The 19,849-nt window shown below is 37.0% G+C and overlaps 1 protein-coding gene and 1 long non-coding RNA gene across 30 annotated transcripts in view; one reads left to right on the top strand and one right to left on the bottom strand.

Moving 5' to 3' along the window:
* The window catches only part of BAZ2B (bromodomain adjacent to zinc finger domain 2B), a 413,832-nt gene that overhangs the window by 300,384 nt on the left and 93,599 nt on the right, over nucleotides 1-19,849 (bottom strand). For 26 of the 29 annotated variants that reach the window (XM_050752835.1, XM_050752834.1, XM_050752839.1 and 23 more), the window contains one exon: nucleotides 17,785-18,144. The gene's annotated coding sequence lies outside the window, so the exon portion shown is untranslated. Of the gene's footprint in view, nucleotides 1-16,937; nucleotides 17,034-17,784; nucleotides 18,145-19,849 lie in introns of those variants that run through there. The other 3 variants (XM_050752832.1, XM_050752853.1, XM_050752859.1) reach the window with 1 other exon arrangement.
* LOC126933191 (uncharacterized) lies at nucleotides 16,879-18,633 on the top strand. The gene is made up of 2 exons (XR_007718445.1): nucleotides 16,879-16,997; nucleotides 17,291-18,633. It is a non-coding gene; the product is annotated as an uncharacterized LOC126933191 (long non-coding RNA).

Below are 19,849 nucleotides of genomic sequence, written 5' to 3'. Positions count from 1 at the left end.
CCAGCTACTCAACCTATTGAGCAACTGACATTTTACCTAAAGTGTCATATTTGAGAACTATGCTCACTTAAACAGGTATAACAAGTTACTTTTAAGGAACTAATGTCGACTTTACGAGCCCTCCCTAGAAAACTAGCCTGGTCCCTGTCTTACAGGGGCTCAGCCTTTTAAGTGATAAGGAAGATCACTTCCTGGCAGGCCACAAACTTAAGAAATCTGAGGGACTGCCGAGCATGGTGGCTCAAGCCTGTAATCCCATCATGTTGCGAAGCTGAGACAGGTGGATTACCTGAGGCCAGGAGTTTGAGACCAGCCTGACCAACATGGAGAAACCCCGTCTCTACTAAAAATACAAATTTAGCCGGGTGGTGGCTCATGCCTGTAATCCCAGCTACTTGGGAGGCTGAGGCAGGAGAATCGCTTGAACCTAGGAGGTGGACGTTGCCATGAGCCGAGATTGCGCCATTGTACTCCAGCCTGGGCAACAAGAGGGAAACTCTGTCTCAAAAAAATAAAAATAAAAAAAAGAAATCTGGGGCCACGCACGGTGGCTCACGCCTGTAATCCCAGCACTTTGGGAGGCCGAGGCAGGCGGATCACAAGGTCAGCAGATCAAGGCCATCCTGGCTAACACGGTGAAACCCCATCTCTACTAAAAATACAAAAAATTAGCCAGGCGTGGTAGCGGGAGCCTGTAGTCCCAGCTACTCAGGAGGCAAAGGCAGGAGAATGGCGTGAACTCGAGAGGTGGAGTTTGCAGTGAGCCGAGATTGTGCCACTGTACTCCAGCCTGGGCGACAGAGCGAGACTCCACCTCAAAAAAAATTAAAATAAAAAAAAAGAAATCTGAGGGATAGTTGGGGGTACTATAGTAGGTAAAATCTGGTAGAATGTCCCAGGCTTGCTTTCTAGCCTGAGTAGAGGAAACATCAGTAATTTTTAAATGTCCTAGCTCAGATTCCTTAGAAAAAGTTACAAAGTTAATTTTGTAGCTTTAGTAGTTGTACACAGTGCATAGGCTCAAAATATGCACAAGTTAACTCAAGGAAGCCTATATGGTTAATTAATATTTTTGCACACCTATGTAAATAAGCCATACCTCATAATGAGACCAGCCTTTTGGGGGGGATCAAGAAAAATCTTTAAGATAATTATATGATCACATTGCTCCAAAAATCTTACCATAACCATTCCTGCCAAATAATTCAGAAACAAATATAATTCCCTAACAAATTGAGGCATATATGATTATCCATAACAATCAAGAATATATAAATTAAAATAATAATATTCCCATTGTTTAAAAAAATGAAAAAATATTCTCAACTTCCAGTTGCAAGAGTATATAAAATGACACTAATTCTTCTGAGGGGGATTTTTGTGGATATGTGAAAAGAGCCTTTAAAATCTGAATAACATACATTCACATGATCCTGTCCCGAAATCCACCAAACAGGGCAAAAAGGACCAAAATTAGTGTGGGAACCAGGGAAAATACCAGTACTATTTTAATAACACTGATTCTATAAGCATATGCCCTAAGAGGGCAAAGTTTACAATTTAGTAAGTAAGAGAATATTCAGAAACGTCCTAAACGCATAACTTTCATAGCTGATGTTTAGAATCATGGGGGGCCTATAAAGAGAAGTGGAGAATCACAGATCTTCGGACACATGTTCGCAGAGCAGAAAATAATAGAGCTACTTTTTTGGCCTCATCGTCTTTATTTTTCTCAACCTTTCATTAGGGTTGAGGAGACAGCTTTGAAGGTGAGGATCAAATCTGACTAAGCAGACAAAAGCTCTGACTCATCATACAAAACTCAGAATCCACAGGATTACAGAGAGTCATTCTCTCCCTCCTCCCACTCACATCTTCAGGTGTGCCAAGTTCTCCTTAAAGCAGGGAAACTGCTAAAATCAGAGTTCCACCCTCACATACAGAACAGCAGCAAAGATCTCAACAGACTCAGAGAAAAAGTTCTAGGAAAAAACATATGGAAACTATACTTCCTGTTGCCTAGCTCTTCTTGCCCCTTATTCCAAATATTTAAAATGGTCAACATCTATACCTGTAGCACAAATCATAAAACAAGGAACAAAAAAAAAAAAACCCTTCAACAACACTGAGGTAAAAAAGCATTACCATGTTTCCCAAGCATTTAATAAAATTCAACTTCCTTTCCTGATTTAAAAAGTCTGCAGTATCACTTGCACCCGGGAGGTCAAGGCTTCAGTAAACCGAGACTGTGCCACTGCACTCCAGAATGGGTGACAGAGTGAGACCCTGTCTCAAAAGAAGAAAAAAAAAAAAAAAGGCTGGGCACAGTGGCTCACGCCTGTAGTCCGAGCACTTTGGGAGGCCGAGGCGGGTGGATCACGAGATCAGGAGTTCAAGACCAGCCTGGCCAACGTGGTAAAACTCCGTCTCTACAAAAAATACAAAAATTAGCCAGGTGTGGTGGCAGGTGCCTGTAATTCCAGCTACTCCGGAGGCTGAGGCAGGAGAATCACCTGAACCTGGGAGGCAGAGGTTGCGGTGAGCAGAGATTGTGCCATTGTACTCCAGCCTGGGCAACAGGAGTGAAACTCTGTCTCAAAAAAAAAAAAAAAAAAAAAACGAAGATAGAAATAGATGCATGCTTGCTTAACATGATCTTTAAAAACACGTATAACAAACCAAAAGGTAATACCATAAAAGAAGACTAAGTACTAGAATCATTTCCAAAGTCAGGAAAAGATAAGAGTGCCCAATGTTACTAATACATTGCAAATAGTAGTCAGCTTAATTTCATTCTTTATACAATAAAGTTACAATACTGAAGGTAGAAAAATTACCTTTATTTGTATATGATTATATATCTAGAAAACCCTAGAAAATCAACTGAAAAATTATTAAAACCATAAGAGTTGAATAATTCAATCAACAGTCAGTAGGATGTTTTGGGGAAAACTGGACTCTTTTGGAAAAAAAATAAGTTGGGAATCTAAACTTCACTTCTTTCACTTAAACAGACTCCATCATGCATAAAGATTTCAGTTTAAAGCAAGATAAACCTATGAGCCATAAGTGAAAAAAATGATACACTGGTCTTCTACACCCATATTTATCGCTATATTGGAAACAACAATCTAGCAGTAAAAAATTCCACCATACATATCAGAAATGGGAGTAAGAAACAGGAAGAGGAGAACTAAAAAAGATAACCTAGCATTGGTATGCTAGAGCTTGCTCATAGTGGCTCACAAGAGTCAACTGTTAATTCTTGGGAATTCTTGCAATCTAGTTGTTAAAAACAATCATTATTAATTAAATTATATAAACTTACAGTCAATAAATTATAATACGGTAATAAACACTCAAAACATCACTTCCTAATTATTTTACATTTTATTATTTATGCTGTAGGAAGTTATTTTACATCTATAGTATGATTATGATGAAAATACTATATAATGATTGTACAACTACATTTCTCAACTTTGTTCAGTTGCATTAAGTTGTAGGATTGAAACAGGCCATGGTGGCAGTATTTACACAGGAAAAGAGTAGACACTACAAATCAAGGCTCTCTTTGCCACATATACAAACCAGTTAATATTTTCCAGAATACCACTATATATAAAATATTCATATTCTTTGATCTAGCAATTCAATCGCTAAGAATGAATCCTACAGAAATAACTTAGAATAAAAAAAGCTAAGAGATGTTTGATGTTATTTCATTCCATCATATAATAACATATAGTGAGGCTAGGCACGGTGGCTCACAACTATAATCCCAACACTTTGGAAGGCTAAGGAGGGTGGACTGCTTGAGGCTGGGAGTTCAAGACCAGCCAGGACAATATAGTGAAACACAGTGTCTAATAAAAATACAAAAATTAGCTGGGCGTGGTGGCACGTGCCTGTAGTCCCAGCTACTCACGAGGCTGAGGCAGGGGAATTGCTCGAACCTGGGAGGCAGAGGTTGCAGTGAGCCGAGATTGTGCCACTATACTCCAGGCTAGGCAACAGAGCGAGACTCCTTCTCATAAAAAACAAAAACAAAAACAAAAACAAAAAAACTTAAATGTCCTAAGATTGGATAAATTATTATACAGTCTTTTAAAATACTTAATGACAAAAAAATGCTCATGATATAATCCAAATAACTAATAAAGAGCTAATAAACAATGTAGAATGCAAAAACTACGTAATAGCCATTTTGTAAAAATACATAAATTTACATTTTAAAAATGGAAATTAAAACTTGTTTTATTTAAAATGCCATAAGGAGGCATTTCTGTTAAAAGAAGTGCTAACATTTGGAACTAGAACTCTCTGAAATTTCTTTCCTCAAGCTCCAATTTCACTACTATGCACTCCCACATTTTTTCTTTCCCTCTAGTTACAATAAAAGAGTATCCCTCATTCCAGTTCATGATAATCAGTCTAACATGGGTCTGGAACCCATTTCTTCCCATTTCTCACAGAATCTCTGAATTATATCCTCTGCCCCTATATCTTCAGTCCCTGGTTTAAAAAAAACAAAAAACAAAAAACATCTTCCTATATTTCCTTCCCAGAAACTACCCAATTTCTTTTCCTGCTCCTTACAAAAAAAACAAAAAACAAAAAAATACCCCACAACTATTTAAACATGTTTCCATTTCTATAGCTTTAATCCAAACCACTCCACTGAAACTATTAATGCCAAGGTCACTAATGTCCTTGTCACTTAATCCAGTGGATTATTTTAGTTCTTTCTTAGGTAATACCACAGAAGCATTTCACTCTATGCCCACTCCTGTCATTCTCATCTTTTGCAGGGATAGGTTCACGACACCAACCTGCTGTTTCACTAATGAACACTTTCATTTCAGTAAATATTTCATTTCAACATAAAACAAACTAATAATGCATATAGTAGCCTGTGAATAATAGAATTGTGAACATTTGAAATTTTTATCTTAATGCTTTTCTGTTTTTTAAAACTTTTATTAATATTTTATAGTGAAGAAATATACTTTTAAAGAAGAAAAGTCAAAGGACAATGAATATGATTAACTGTAAGAAGGAATAAGTAACTGGCAAGTTGTACAGCTGCATATACCCTTTTATCATAAAGAAGCAAATGACACAAATATGATATGGGAATTTATTTTTTTAATTCCAAGTTATATTCTCAAGTAGTTTTTTTCCCTTTCTTATATGTGTATTTTTAATTTTATTTTATTTTTAGAGATGGGAGTCTTACTATGTTGCTCTGGCTGGTCTCACACTCCTGGCTTCTAGTGATGTTCCCACTTCAGCCTCCCGAGTAGCTGGAATTACAGGTGTGAGTCACCATGCCCAGCTATTTTTAATTGACACATAATAATTGTACATATTTATAGAGTAAAATATTTTGATACTCAAATAGTTTTAATTTAGGCATCTAAAATGTAATAGAATTACTTACCAGCATAAGCCTGCCTTATCAAAGAAAGCAGTTTGAATACTCTCAATATATTTAATAAAATTGGTATTTTTTTGAAAGATTCCTATCACAAGAGGTTAAAACAAAATTACAACCAAAACATGACAATGCTTTAAAAAACTGACCTTTAGTTATCTAACTCAACATTCCTTATAACGGAAGTTTTAGAGAATGCAATATAACATGAAAATACGGTATAGGTAAGTGTCGATAAACGTCAAAACATTAAAAATATGAGAAATAACTATAAAAAGTTGGGTGAGGAGGGCATTTTTCAGCTTAAAAGTAGGAAAATTACTTTTAAATCTAAAAAACTGCCAGGCATGGTGGCTCATGCCTGTAATCCCAGCACTCTGGGAGGCCGAGGTGGGCGGATCGCGAGGTCAGGAGATGGAGACCATCCTGGCCAACGTGGGGAAACCCCGTCTCTACTAAAAATACAAAAAAATTAGCCGGGCGTGGTGGCGGGGGCCTGTAGTCCCAGCTACTGGGGAGGCTGAGGCAGGAGAATGGCGTGAATTTGGGAGGCAGAGCTTGCAGTGAGCCGAGATCATGCCACTACACTCCAGCCTGGGTGACAGAGCGAGACTTGCTCTCAAAAAAAAAAAAAAAATCTAAAGAACTGACAATATATTGCGTGTGCGCGCGCGTGTGTGTGTGTGTGTGCGCGCGTGTGAGACAGAGAGATAGGATGGGGGGTGGGGGAGGAGAGAGAGAGAGAGACAGACAGGCAGAGAGACAGACAGAGAGACAGAGACAGAAACAGAGACAGGATCTCACTCTGTTACTCGGGCTGGAGAATGCAATAATACCTCACTGCAGCCTTGAGCTCCTGGGTTCCAGCGATCCTTCCACCTCAGCCTCCCAAGTTGCTAGGACTATGGGTGCATGCCACCACACCCAGCTGGTTTTTGTTTTTGTTTTTTTAATTTGGTGTAGAGACAAGATCTTGCTATGTTGACCAGGCTGCTCTTGAACTCCTAGCCTCAAGTGATCCTCCCATTTTGGCCTCCCAAAGTGCCAGGATTACAGGTGTGAGGCACTGCGCCTGGCTTGATGATTTTTATTTATTTCCATGGGTAGCTGTAGGATTATTTTTAGCTCACTTTTAAAGTGCTGAGATTGTAAATATAGAAACAAACATGTATTTTTACCCATGTACATGTAATTACTTTAGTTGGTACCTGCAATATATTAAATGCTACTTGGAACAAATAAAATATTCGCAAAAATAATCTATTTCACAAAAGGTGTTTCATATTAAAATGCAAAAGGTCAAATTCAAGGTACTACATCATAGAACACTTCATTATAAAAAAAAAAAAAACAGCTAGGCTGAGTGGTGCATGCCTGTAGTCCCAGCTACTCAGGAGGCTAAGATGGGAGGATCTCTTGTGCCCAGTTCAGTCCAGTCTGGGCAACAGAGCAAGATCCTGTCTCTAAAAAATTAATAATAATGAAAATTTTAAAACAGTAAAATTCTGGTCACATTCAATTTAGCTTTTCTTCCCAGGCATGCCTTATTCCTACCTTCCCATTTCACACATAGTACAAAAACATTTTCACGTTTTTTAAAACAATTCTTCTCTTTTGTGAGTTTTGGCAAGTGTGCCTACGTACAGGCTTTCTGCAGGGGAAAGGGCAAAGACAACTTTTATCTAACTGTCCAAAGTTATTACATGTTCTCTTCCTGGATCAAGTGTTTACTATTTACACTGCCCTTCCCTAACCCTTCAACTTTTTACTTCAAATCCCCAAGGCATGACTACAGATAAGTTATTTTCCCAACAAGTCGCAGAAAATATTAATGACAAGGCACAGAAATTTAATGCTAAAATACTTACACCACTATGGACACAATCTTGATATGTTCCAAGAGGATTTGATTACCTAACAATGCTCCACTCTGACTGCATTTAGAAATCTCATTTAAAATTGTCTCCTTTTTTGTTGTTTCTGCCCAAACCCTAAGAACACTTAACTTTGGCTCCAAAGTAACTCCTCTTTTAAAATAAAGAGATTTGACCCACACCTCTGTCAGTTACTGTTGTCTTGCAGACCCTGTTTTTTTTCAGCATGCTGCACTAACAACCCAGAGAGGAAGAAAAGGTCATTTTGTGACTTACATACAGGCTGCACCTGATTTTTTCAAATGTTGAAGACAGGTTTTGGTGCTGCTTATGTCATCACAATGGTTTATGTTAACAGCAAGACATTACCCAAAGATCAGAAGCATGTATCAACAACCATGTCATCATAGAAACCAGAAAAGATCGTAAGTATGGCTTCGAACTAAACTTAGACACTAGATAACTTTTATTCCACTGTTTTCCATCTTTAATTTACCTCAAAACTTATCCTTGTACAAGATAAAAAATGGTTACATAAAAGTTTTAAGGTTTTCTTATGACAAATCTCTTGCAAGTAAATGTTTATCACAATACTGCAAATAAAACACATTTCATTAATATGCAGTAATAATGAATTTCATCATTATTATGATGTAGTAGTAATGAAGTTAGGAAAAGACTAACCACTAAAATTTATTGTCCTTGGCCAAGACATAATGTAAAAGATCTTTCATATATTTGTGTTTTGAAAATTTTTTAAATCTTTCCTTTTGCATACTCTTTTAGTGAGATTTCTATTTTTAGTGAAAACCAGTATTGATGTTATGAAAATAGGGGCTATAAATCGTGCTTTTTTTTTTTTTTGAGATGGAGTCTCACTCTGTCACCCAAGCTGGAGTACAGTGGCACTATCTTGGCTCACTGCAACCTGTGCCTCAAAAAAATAATTTTTGTATTTTCAGTAGAGACAGGGTTTCACCATGTTGGCCAGGATGGTCTCAAACTCCTGGCCTCAAATGATCTGCCTGTCTCGGTCTCCCAAAGTGCTGGGATTACAGGCATGAGCCACCGCGCCCGGCCCTCCTTTTTGTCTTTACAGATACGCCCGTTACTAGCAGTCCAGCAGTCTGCTTGTCTTCTGCATTCATCCAAAGGAACTAAAAGAAGTAAAGTGTTTTTTTGAGCCATAGCCATCATCATGGAGAAAAGGGATACACATATATCACCCTCTGTTCTCCACTCAATGTTCTTTTTTTTTTTTTTTTTTTTGAGGTGGAGTCTTGATCTGTCGCCCAGGCTGGAGAGCAGTGGCGCAATCTCTGCTCACTGCAAGCTCCACGTCCTGGGTTCACACCATTCTCCTGCCTCAGCCTCCTGAGTAGCTAGGACTACAGACGCCCACCGCTGCGCCCCGCTAATTCTTTTTTATATTTTTAGTAGAGACGGGGTTTCACCATATTAGCCATGATGGTCTTGATCTCCTGACCTTGCGATCTGCCCGCCTCGGCCTCCGAAAGTGCTGTGAGCCACCACGCCCGGCCTACTCAATGTTCTTAGCAGGGGTGATCATGCATTAGGTTTCCAGAAAAACTATTCACAAAAGCATAGGAAAAGAACCAAGGAGAAGGGAGGGATTCTGGTTAATCTCAAAACAGAAGATTTAAATACCTCTGATCAGAAAGGGCGGTTTTGTCAGTTTTAACCCGGCCTCCACAAAGAAGCCTATCATTGAAATGGAGGATTTGAAACTGATTGACCCATCTTCTCCAGAAAAAGCCAAGCAGTCAATTTTGAAAGCAATGGAGGAAAGGAAGGATCCCATGACATTTTCTTTTCCTTCTAGTGGAAGAGGCATGGATGGGTTGGGGTGACCTTGAAAAGGCAGAACCATCCCAGATGTCAAATGGACTGGCTCTAATATAGAGCTCTAGCTCTACATTTGTTCTATAATGGGCTTATGCAGTCCTTCTTTTCTTGGATCTTTTCTTCCTGATCTGTGAATATTCAAAATTTAATTGTTCTTGATCTAGTTCAATGCTACCTAAACCAAAGGGCCTTTTCTAATTAATCCAACGAGAAGCCATCTCTCTCCTATTATGTACTTTCATAAATTGTTATCCATAGCTCTTCCAGAGCATGCTTGGAGAGAGCATTCAATAAAAGCTTGAAGAATGAAGGTAGATGCCTCCTCCTTTTCCTATTATTAATACTACAATACAAGTATATCAAATATGTGCAATTCTCCTCTGGTGGGTGTCACTGAGTCATTTCACTTTTTCAAACAATGACTAAATTTTTTGTTTTGCTGGGTTACTAACACAGTATAGAAAAATTCAGTCAGGCCAGGCGTGGTGGCTCATGCCTGTAATCTCAGCACTTTGAGAGGCCAAGGTGGGCAGATCGTTTGAGTCCACGAGTTCAAGAGTAGCCTGGGAAACGTGCTAGAACCCCATCTCTACAAAAATACAAAAATTAGCCAGGCAAGGTGGCATAAGCCTGCAGTCCCAGCTACTTGGGGGACTAAGGCAGTGGAGATCACTTGAGCTCAGGAGGTTGAGGTAAACTGGAATCGTGCCGCTGCACTCCAGCCTGGGCAACAGAGTGAGACCCTGTCTCCAAAAAAAAAAAAAAGTAAAAATAAAAATTCAGTCTATTAACTCACACTTCTTCTTTTCTAAATATAATTATTTATGTAATGAGAACCAGAAAAGGCAGACAAATAAAATCCTAAACCTCCATTTTAGTCAAAAACTAAGAACTCCTCTTCATCAAGAAGTGGGGAAGGCAGGGAAAACCAGATTTGTTTGAATTTTCTTTCCTTTATTCTGTGATGAGATGCTAAAGAACAGAGAAATAAATGAAAGGACAATAGTCAAAAGGGAGAGAAGAGGACATAAAATAATTTACAAAACGCCTGATGTAATCTCAAATAATGGGAAGTTAACTAATTACAGTTATGATCCTATGCAACTCAAAACTAAAATATAATGCATCATCCTTTAATAACCTTTGGATTTATTGTTTTTTAAAAAAGTACAGCCTACTATCAGCTAGATTAAATTTGGCCATATATTCTGTTATATTATGAACCTATCCAGCCATTTGTGAAGCCAAGAAAGAGTAAAATGCACTCTTAGGACTGGAACTCAACCTTGAAGTGCTGAGAGCTACTTTATCATCTAGTGTGGGGACAAACACATACATGCACATGTGAGCCTAACACCATGTGTGGAAACGCATCATTATAAATCACTCAGGTATTCACTTATTTTAACACACACAAATCAACACAGCTCCCTGTGATTCCTAAAAGGAGAGCTGAAATAGCATTTAACATTTTCTCCTCCCACCCTTCTCACTGAAAGCTTGAGATGTAAAGGTGTTCTCCTCTTCCCTTACAGTTATTACTGACAACATGCAGGAAACTATTATAGCTGTCCTAACTTACCAATACCATCTAAATACTGTAAGAGCCTACCTGTGCTTAATATTCCAAAAGTGACTCAAAATGCAAAAGAGACTTCTTATTAGATTCCTTCTAAAAAACTAGAGTAACTCTACAGTTTTAGGATTAGCATTATTCTAATCCAATTATAAAGTCCTGTCAATTTTCCCTTCTATCTTGCTTTACACCACCACTCATAAGCTAAAAGTATTATACTACTACTTTTCTACATATTAGATGACATTGTTTTAGACTAATTAATCACAATCTACTGTTAATGTTGTTTCCCAAAACTATGTATAACTATTAAAATATTATTAGCAATATTTTCAAATCAAGGATAATCCTGTTATTGATCTATGGACAAAATAATAAAACACATATTCCAAAAATTACAATAGTTGTAAAATCTAGGTTTGTTTGTTCGGTTCTGTCCAAGATTAACTATATGACAGGTAAGACATGACCTTTTACACTTGTTTCCTGCAATGCTTCTTCATTTTATTCAGCATTAAGTTTAAATTAAATATTTAAAATTGAACCTGTTCTGTGTTGCAAACACAGCTAAAATGAAGAGCTTCTGTAGCAGCAGTGACCAGATTTTAAATGCAGGTAGATCAATAAAAAAAAAAAAAAATCACCAAGCACAGGCTCCATGTGAGTGGAATGGTTTATAATAGCTTGCAAATGACTATGTGCTTGCTGTAACCAGCTGTTCTTAAATTATGAATATGCAACCAATTCATGTTAAAGCCAAATCCCAGCACTATTTCTACAGAGAAATCCCAGTAGTTTTGCTTGTTCTACATGTTAGCTCTGTTAAGGATACAAATAGCAGTAAGCTTCTGAACAAATAGGACCAAACTATTGGCATTTCATGCACTAGGTCCATTATCACAGCAGGGAATGTCAATCATTGGTACATTCCTATAACAGCTCAGGCAATATGACAATGATCTCGTAGGAAAAAAAAATCAAAATCTCTGCAGCATACTCAAAGTCCTTCTGACAACCTAATGCTTTCTTACTACAGCCAATCAGATTGTCAGACCTGACCTACTAGAAGACTTTCACCAAGCTTGAAATATTTAAAAACATCAATCATAAAAACAAAGACAGGACAATGAATTATACAGTATTAACCTCTAGGGTTTGCATACAAAGACCTTAGATTTATTTATGTCCTAGCGAGTTAAGAGCTTCAGTACACCGTTCTTTACACCAAACTGACTGCCAATTTGATGAACCTCTCTGCCCTCAGCAGGAGTGCACCATCTTTGATTAATGAGTGCATGTTTGTGGAAAAGTGTTAAGAGGAGAAAACAGGAAAAAACACACAATTATGTCTACACATAGCTGAAGTACCAATGCAAGAATAGTTTTATCTTCAAACCAAATGCTCCTTTTTCTTATATGCCATGCACACATGTGCACAACACAAAATTAGTAAAGGTTCATATCTATGTTGCCGTCATTATTATTATCCCCAATATGCAATAATTTTTATTTGAATGAAACGCATTCAAAAGCCAAAGTACAAGTTGAATTTTATAAATTATAAAAACTATTTTTAAAAATTAACTTTACCTTTTAAAACAAATTGAAATACTCTTACCTTATATAGTAAAACTTTATGTGGAATAAAAACTACATTTTCACCTCATACTCTTATAAAACCCTATTAATGTTAAAAACTCAATATTTAACTTGTAAATATCCATACTTTTAAATATTTTACATTTCAAACTCTATCATGACTGCCACAAATCAAATAGCACTCAAAACATTTAAAAGTCATATATATTCATTTACTTTTCCTGTTTTCAATAAAGATGTGGCCAATATTTTATAACTCAATATGCAGTTGAAAATGAATTAAATATATTTATTACCCATAATTTCATACTTACTACGGTCAACAGAAAAACCTGTAAATCGAAGTTTTAACTTTTAAAATGACCTTTCTATTGAGAATTACCTTCCTTTAAGAAATCTGATGCCTGAAAATTTCTCCTTAAACTACAGGATGTTTATGTGTAGTACAATTAAGACTATATTATCTCTAAAAATAAACTAAGCACCAGGAGTACTTTAAAAAAATTTTTCACATTTCATACACAATTCAATGTACCATAATTTGATTTATATGAATATCTACCTCAACAAAAATATGTTATGAGTAAATACATTTCTTAAATATTGAGTCATAGTCAAAGGTAATAGAATTATTTTCTTTTTAAGGAGTTGTATGGCTACTATATAAAAAGGGTTGAGAAAGCGTAATGCCTGAATATAAATCTTAGCTTTAGTCACAGTAATGTACAACCTATTTAAAAGGAAAGTGTCTCTATAAACTCATGATTTCAGGAAATCATAATTCTGGAATCAGTGGCATATTAAAAGTGTTAAAAATTTATATTGTAGAGAAAGTTTTGAGCAAATTATATATTCTAATCAATTTCATATTTTATTTTTGTAATGGCAAACTATTTTAAGTGTTACAAATGTTATGCTCTTTGAAGAATTATTTAAATGCCTAATACACCTAAAGACCTACAAATTAAAAGTCAATAAATACTGGGACTAGAAAAATTCTCTTAACATAGTAATAAATAAACTATATTACATCCTTAAATCTTATTTACATGTATTTTTTTTAAATGTGTTTTTCTGTGTTGGGATTATCACTTTTCATTCTTCCTCTTTTCTCCCTCCCATTTCCTCTACCACCAAAAAACACCATGCAAATAATTAGAAAAAGTAGAATATGTGTAGGCACCAATGGGATGACACCATTTTAGTATCACATATTTAGTATCACACCATTTTAGTATCACATATTTAGTATCACACATTTTAGTATGATAGCTGAAACTATCAATAAAAGTTATAACAATAAAACATAATTTCAATTTTTAAAAATCATTGAATGTCTACAGTAAATTATTTTAGATCATAGTTTGTATGAATTTTTAAATAACATTCTAGCCTCATTATAAAGAAAAATTAAATACAAAACTGCCTCTTTCCCCAATAATTATTTCTTTTCTTTTCTGATTACCTCCTACAACAAAAGTTTAAAGAAACGGCCAAATGGATTAACATTTATTAAACAGGGCAGCAGTATTTTTAAAACTTCATGGTACAAAATACTTAATTTTATGTAACCAAAAAAACTCTTAAAATATCTAACTAGGTAACTTAATTAATCCCCCAGGAAATCAAATATATTAATAATCACTAAAACTTGATGGCATAATTCCTCTTAAGGGTCAAAATCACCATATTACTTTGTGCTAAATCATATTTCTTCTTTTGGTAGTTCTACTCAGAAACTATAACTTAAAATCCCTTCTCTGAGAAACCTTTAAACCTAAAAGTAACCAAGTTCCAAAATATACTTTCACTAATTCAAGGAGATAAGACAGAAATCCTGAACTTTCATGCAACTGTGATATCCTACATCTTGTATAGTAACACAAAAGTAGCAACAAAGACATTAACAATTGCAGTTCAAGCTGGGAGTGACTGTTCTGTTTCAATTCAATGACACCACTAATGGCTTCTTAGCAGCTCCATGAAATCAACCAGCTGTCAAGTTGATGCATCAGAAGGAACAGTTATGCACTCCCATAAGAAAAAGCAACACATCAGGATGTTTGGCAAAACATCTGCTCCTTTACACTGCAGTTCTATAATAAACATGCAAACAAAGAAATGGGAGAAAGGGCAACAGAATTAAAATTCTAAGGTTTCCATTACAGTCTTATGTGCATTTTAAATGAATGGCTTATAAAAAATAAAAACAAATTTCTACGAAGTTGAATACTTTAAGCTATTCGAAATTTTTTGAAAATGCTAAATATAATTACTCAGAGACTCTTCTAGAAAGAAAAAACTGCGTAAGAATCCATCTATTCTAAAAATTCAAAATAAACTATATTCAAGTAAAATCAGTATCATACTGTTATGTACAAAACTCAAAAATTAAAACTAAAATATATCCTTTCTTCACTTAATAAGTATTTCATAAATGATGCCAGCAGTATTCCAATAAATGCATTTTCAAGACTGAAGAGTTTAGAAGTGTTTTTTCATTAGTGTTTGCAAGAGTAAATGGTACTACAGTTCGGCACTAATTTAATATGTGAGAACAGTGAAGCTACTATTATCTGGATTTTAAAATATGTACCCATTCCTATTTCTCTCCAATCATTGTAAGAACACAATATTAAGTTCTCATAAATAACTTTTTATTTTTAAAGCATACAATTTGATTTCCTAAAAAAAAAAAAAAAAAAACTTCATCATCATCATAGGTTTAAAATAATTTTAAATTCAACCACTTGTTTCAAATACTTGTAAAAATTACTTTTTTCTATCTGAACCATACAAGTGTCTTAATGTTGTCCAAATTATTGATTATGCAGCACAGTGACAATAATATGTACAGTGTTTACAATAGGTGTGAGACGTCAAATGTACTTAACTACCATTTTCTTAAACTGCTTATCCTCTGTTGCTTGCCATTTATAATCTGCCAAATCTTCTAGTCCTTTGTTGCATGTATAATTTAGAACCATCTGTTCTATGTGCTTTTAACTATTTAAACATTTTTCACCTACCTACAATTCACATAAATGGCAGACATTCAACTTTCTATATAGCATATTACATGAAGCAAATTCCTGGATAAATAACACCAAAGAAGACTGCTACAGAAATAAAAACATACCATATAGAACATAAATTTTTGTGTGTTAGACAAATCTTTTCAATGTATTCAGAATTGTTTCTATTAGCTTTTTTTAAGTTAATTGTAGTCAGTGTTTTTCCCTCAACCCAGAAGACAAAGAGAATGCAAATTAAATACAGACAGTTTCATGTCCTTGTTAGAAGAGACGTAAATATGCTGACTGAAAATGACTACAGGAGACAGAATTCCACTTTCCCATTCAATTTACAGTGCCTCTTATTTATATACTAGTCAGTGTATCATTAAGTTTGGTCATGTGACCAAACCAACTTTTGTGAGGCGAAAAACTATGTTAGACAAGCAAATTAAAACAGTGCTAGTTTTTATTGTTTATCTGTTCATAATGGCTGACAAAGAGTTTATAGCTAGCGATTATATCTTTTAAAATCAATTCTGCCTCTTAAATACTCAATTGTTTGACTTAATATCTGCTACTAAATTTTAAAAGTATCCATTATCTTAAGGTATTTTCCATAGTCATTTCTCTTCAAAATCTAAATAATAGAAAAAAAACCCTTACATCATTTTATTATAAACGGGGAGCCAGATAATCTAAAATAACCATACATAAATATTAACCAAGCTAATTTTCAAAAAATCCATAGGGGAGAGTAGAACAAATAAGAAAGGGATATACTGACTACAGGTAACAGTTGAAACCTTTAAATTGAAAAAAATACACAAAAACTAGTAAATAACAAATGACGCACAAAAGTTTACCATTTTTTGCACAAAATCTTCCACCTGTTACCAAAACATACAATACGCAGACTTCGTATACTCATTTTGAGAGCAAAACACAAATATAAGCCACACAACTTATCAGTAACCTGTAAGTTACACAATCCTATACAACAGGAGAAAAATTAAGCAAAAAATGTACTCTTGGGAAAATTTCTCCATAAAGTTTACATGACGTCACTGGGCCCCCGGAACATTCCCTAAACTTTGAGCCTTATCCAGACACACTTCCTAATGCTTCTTTCCTTTCCTCAAAAATAAAAAAGAGACTTGGGAATAAAATTGCCCAAGATGGCGAAACGCTTGTTGTTTAGAGGGCAGGGAAAAAAATGGAGGATATTGTAATATACACAAAGGGATAAATTTCAACAACTCGGCCAAGGACTGCAGCTGCTTCCCTCTTTATAAGGAAGCAACAGACAAAAGATAAATACAGAGGGAGAAAGAAAAGAAGAGAACATCTCCCAAACAACAGACCCAGCTCTGACTCTTCAAACACTTCCTTCCCCTTCCCAAATCCCAATTTTGGGGTTCGTGAAACTACTTAAAGGGGAGGGAGCCGCGAAAGAGAACGGGGGCGGGGGGGAGGGGTAACGAGAAGATTAAAAGAGGGAAGCAGAGGAGTTGGGAGCTGGCGGTCGTTCCTGGGGAAGAACTGCTAAAAGATGAGACCAAGGCACAGACCTTACTGTATGAGAAGCAATGCTCCTCAAACCTTCTGCGTCCTGACATAGACCTTCCCAGGTATCCAGATCTTTTCCCAATCCCACCTGCCCCACCCCCACCCCCGCTCATCTTCAGTAAACTCAGAGCCTCCAGCTACACACGGGAGAGCTAGAGGCCCGAGCCGGGGAGTGGGGGTGGCAGACGCAGCTAATCAGTCCGAGAGGGAAGAGGGGGCGGAGGCAAAAAAGGGCAGCAGGAGGCGGACGGGGGTGGGGGGTGATCCAGAAACTACCCCGGCAGGGAGTGGGGGAGCAGCGGATATTCCGGGGTAGGAACGGCCATCGCAACGCTGACAGAGGTGGTTTTTTAAGAAGCAAAACTGTTGGCCGCGACCGAGCGCTGGAAGCCGAAGGGGAAGAGGAAGGAGACGCGAAGCCAAGGCGGCCGGCACAAAGGCGGCGGACTCGCGGCGGCAGCGCCTGCCCGGCCGATAGCACACCCCGCGGCCCTACTCCAGCGAAGTCCCGCACCGGCTTCTAGGAATAAAGTTTACGTTCTCCTGATGCCGCACCCCCCACCTCCCACCCAGGACGGCACATCTCCGCGGCCTCCTCCCCCAAACTCCACTCGGGACCCCGAGAACCACCCCAGCCTTCCGGCCACCACAACAAAGAGCCGCACCGACCGGCGAGGGTAAACAGCGGCGGAGGGCGAGAGGGCGGCGGGGCGAGCGCCTCTACGCAGCAACTCCGGAGTCCCCCGCTTGCCCGAGCGCAGTTTCTCCGCTGCTGTTTCCACCAGCTTTGTAACACTGGGAATTTACATCCTTACCCGCACCCCTCACGCCCGAGGATTTTAAACTCACCTTTACTTTCGAACTGAGAGTTGCGGTAGATGGGATTTTTGCCTTTTCCCCAGATGGTTGAAGGTTAAGATTTTTGGAAACCCCACCACCTCCTTATTTCTATTATTATTTCTGCAAGAAAAGTAGAAAGAGAGTTGTAGTGGAGGTGAGATTTGTGATCGGGAAAGCCCTCGACTCCCTCCTTCTCCGTCTTCCGCCTCTCTCTCTCTGATTAGTTCCTATCCAGCAGCAGATTGAAGCAGGAGATGATTCTTCTCAAGGTTTGTTCAGCAGCTTCACTTCTAGGCGAAGGCTTCATGAACCAAGTGACGTCAACCAACAAGGCTTCTCTCTCTCTCCTCTCTCTAACAATGAAAGTTGCTGTTAACAAGGGAAAAAAAGAGAGAGAATTGTTTATACCATTTCAGTTCCAATAATAAATGACCTATCAGCTCCTAAAGGAGCTAAGGGAGGGGGTTGCTGCTTCTTTCCAAGAATACTGTAGCTTTGAGTTTGCACCGTTCCTTGTCCCAGGAAAAAGTTAAGCAACTTAAAATGTTTTGTTTTGCTTTTAAAGAAGACAGGACAGAAAATGGGACTTAAAACTTAGTTTTTTAAAAACAAAAGCTACAGAGTAGGGAGCATAGGTCAACTACCATCTCCACCTAAACTTTTTTTTTGTTCCTAAACTCAGAATTCTACAAACCAAATAAATTAATATGCCGAGATTTCGCGGATGTTAAAACTCAAAAAGCAGGATGCAAGATGGTCCCGGGGTAAAATTCTACTGCCTTTCTACGAACAAGTTAAACTGGCTGTGATGTTTACGCACTAAGTTAAAATAAAATTTAAATAAAAGACGTTAAAATAGTCAATTGTTTTAAAGTTACATGCACACACTGTAAAAGTTAATCTCGATAGCTTTTTTTCCAGTTTCTGAGAGGTTAGAAAAAAGCATAGCAAATTGTAGGCACTGAACACTTTTTAAAAATCAAGTTATGAGTAAGACTGGTAGCCCTTTGCTCCTTTAAACTACACACGCAGTCATATGCTATGTGTCTATCCCCAGAATCTCTTCCAACTCTGTTTTTACTCTTCCACTCCCCCAACCCCAATTCCCAAATCCTGCAACCAATCAAGTTAACCTAAGATACAATAATCTTTAGTTATTGGTAGTAATGGGTGCCCCATTCCCTCCCGCACCCCATCCTATAGATTCCTTAAAAAAAAACAATTTTTTTTGAAAGCCTTAATCTTGATAACACTTTATTAGCCAAGAAGATACGTTTTTTTTTTTATAAGTTCGCGGAGGTACCGTTTTTTCCCTCCAGAACACAAGAAACTCTCAAAGTTCATATAACTAAATATTGCCTAATTTAATTTTCAGGATGAAGAGTAAGTAAAAATTAAGCTATCGGAGAATAATTTGATCATCTATGTATATTTTATACATTTGTGGATAGATGTATCTTAAAAGATGCTATTGTTTTATGTTTCCTCTTCAGCCACTGGCTGTGATTTTAATTGTGCTGGAGGATCTTCATTAGTATTAACACATGGGGAGATTTCACAAAGCTGCTTCATTAGGAAAAAAAAAAGCTTGGCAGACTAGGTCTTTTTGCATGCACTGAGAATGTCAGCCTTACCTCGGTCATTTGTAACATAATAAGTGCAAGTACAATGATTGCAATGCAGGAGCTCTGGGGGAAGGGCAGAAATACTGCCTGTCTAATAGGGATATCTGAAAAGAAGGCTGCTCATTACATAGTAAAATGTATGCTAAAAATTAGTGAAGATGATGTCTCAGGAGACTGATGCTAAATAAATTAATGTGCTGATATGTTTTTAATTATTATTTTTGTAGTAGTTTATTTCATTCTCAGGATTCACATTGAGCAGCAAAGCTGTGCTAGCACTTATTGATTTTTTTTCCCTGCCACATTCCCGGAATACAGATTTTAATCATTTCACTACACCACACTCAGTAATTTCATTAAAAAGTGGAATCTTCCATCCCCAGAAAAGCATTTAATTTCAATGACATACAATTTCTCTTTAAGCAGCAAACTGTCTCTACAGTAAAAAC

Source organism: Macaca thibetana, chromosome 12, assembly GCF_024542745.1.
Source record: "Macaca thibetana thibetana isolate TM-01 chromosome 12, ASM2454274v1, whole genome shotgun sequence".
Lineage (NCBI taxonomy): Eukaryota > Metazoa > Chordata > Mammalia > Primates > Cercopithecidae > Macaca > Macaca thibetana.
The sequence above is the reverse complement of the archived record's forward strand: the minus strand, read 5'-3'. Positions and strand labels throughout refer to the sequence as shown.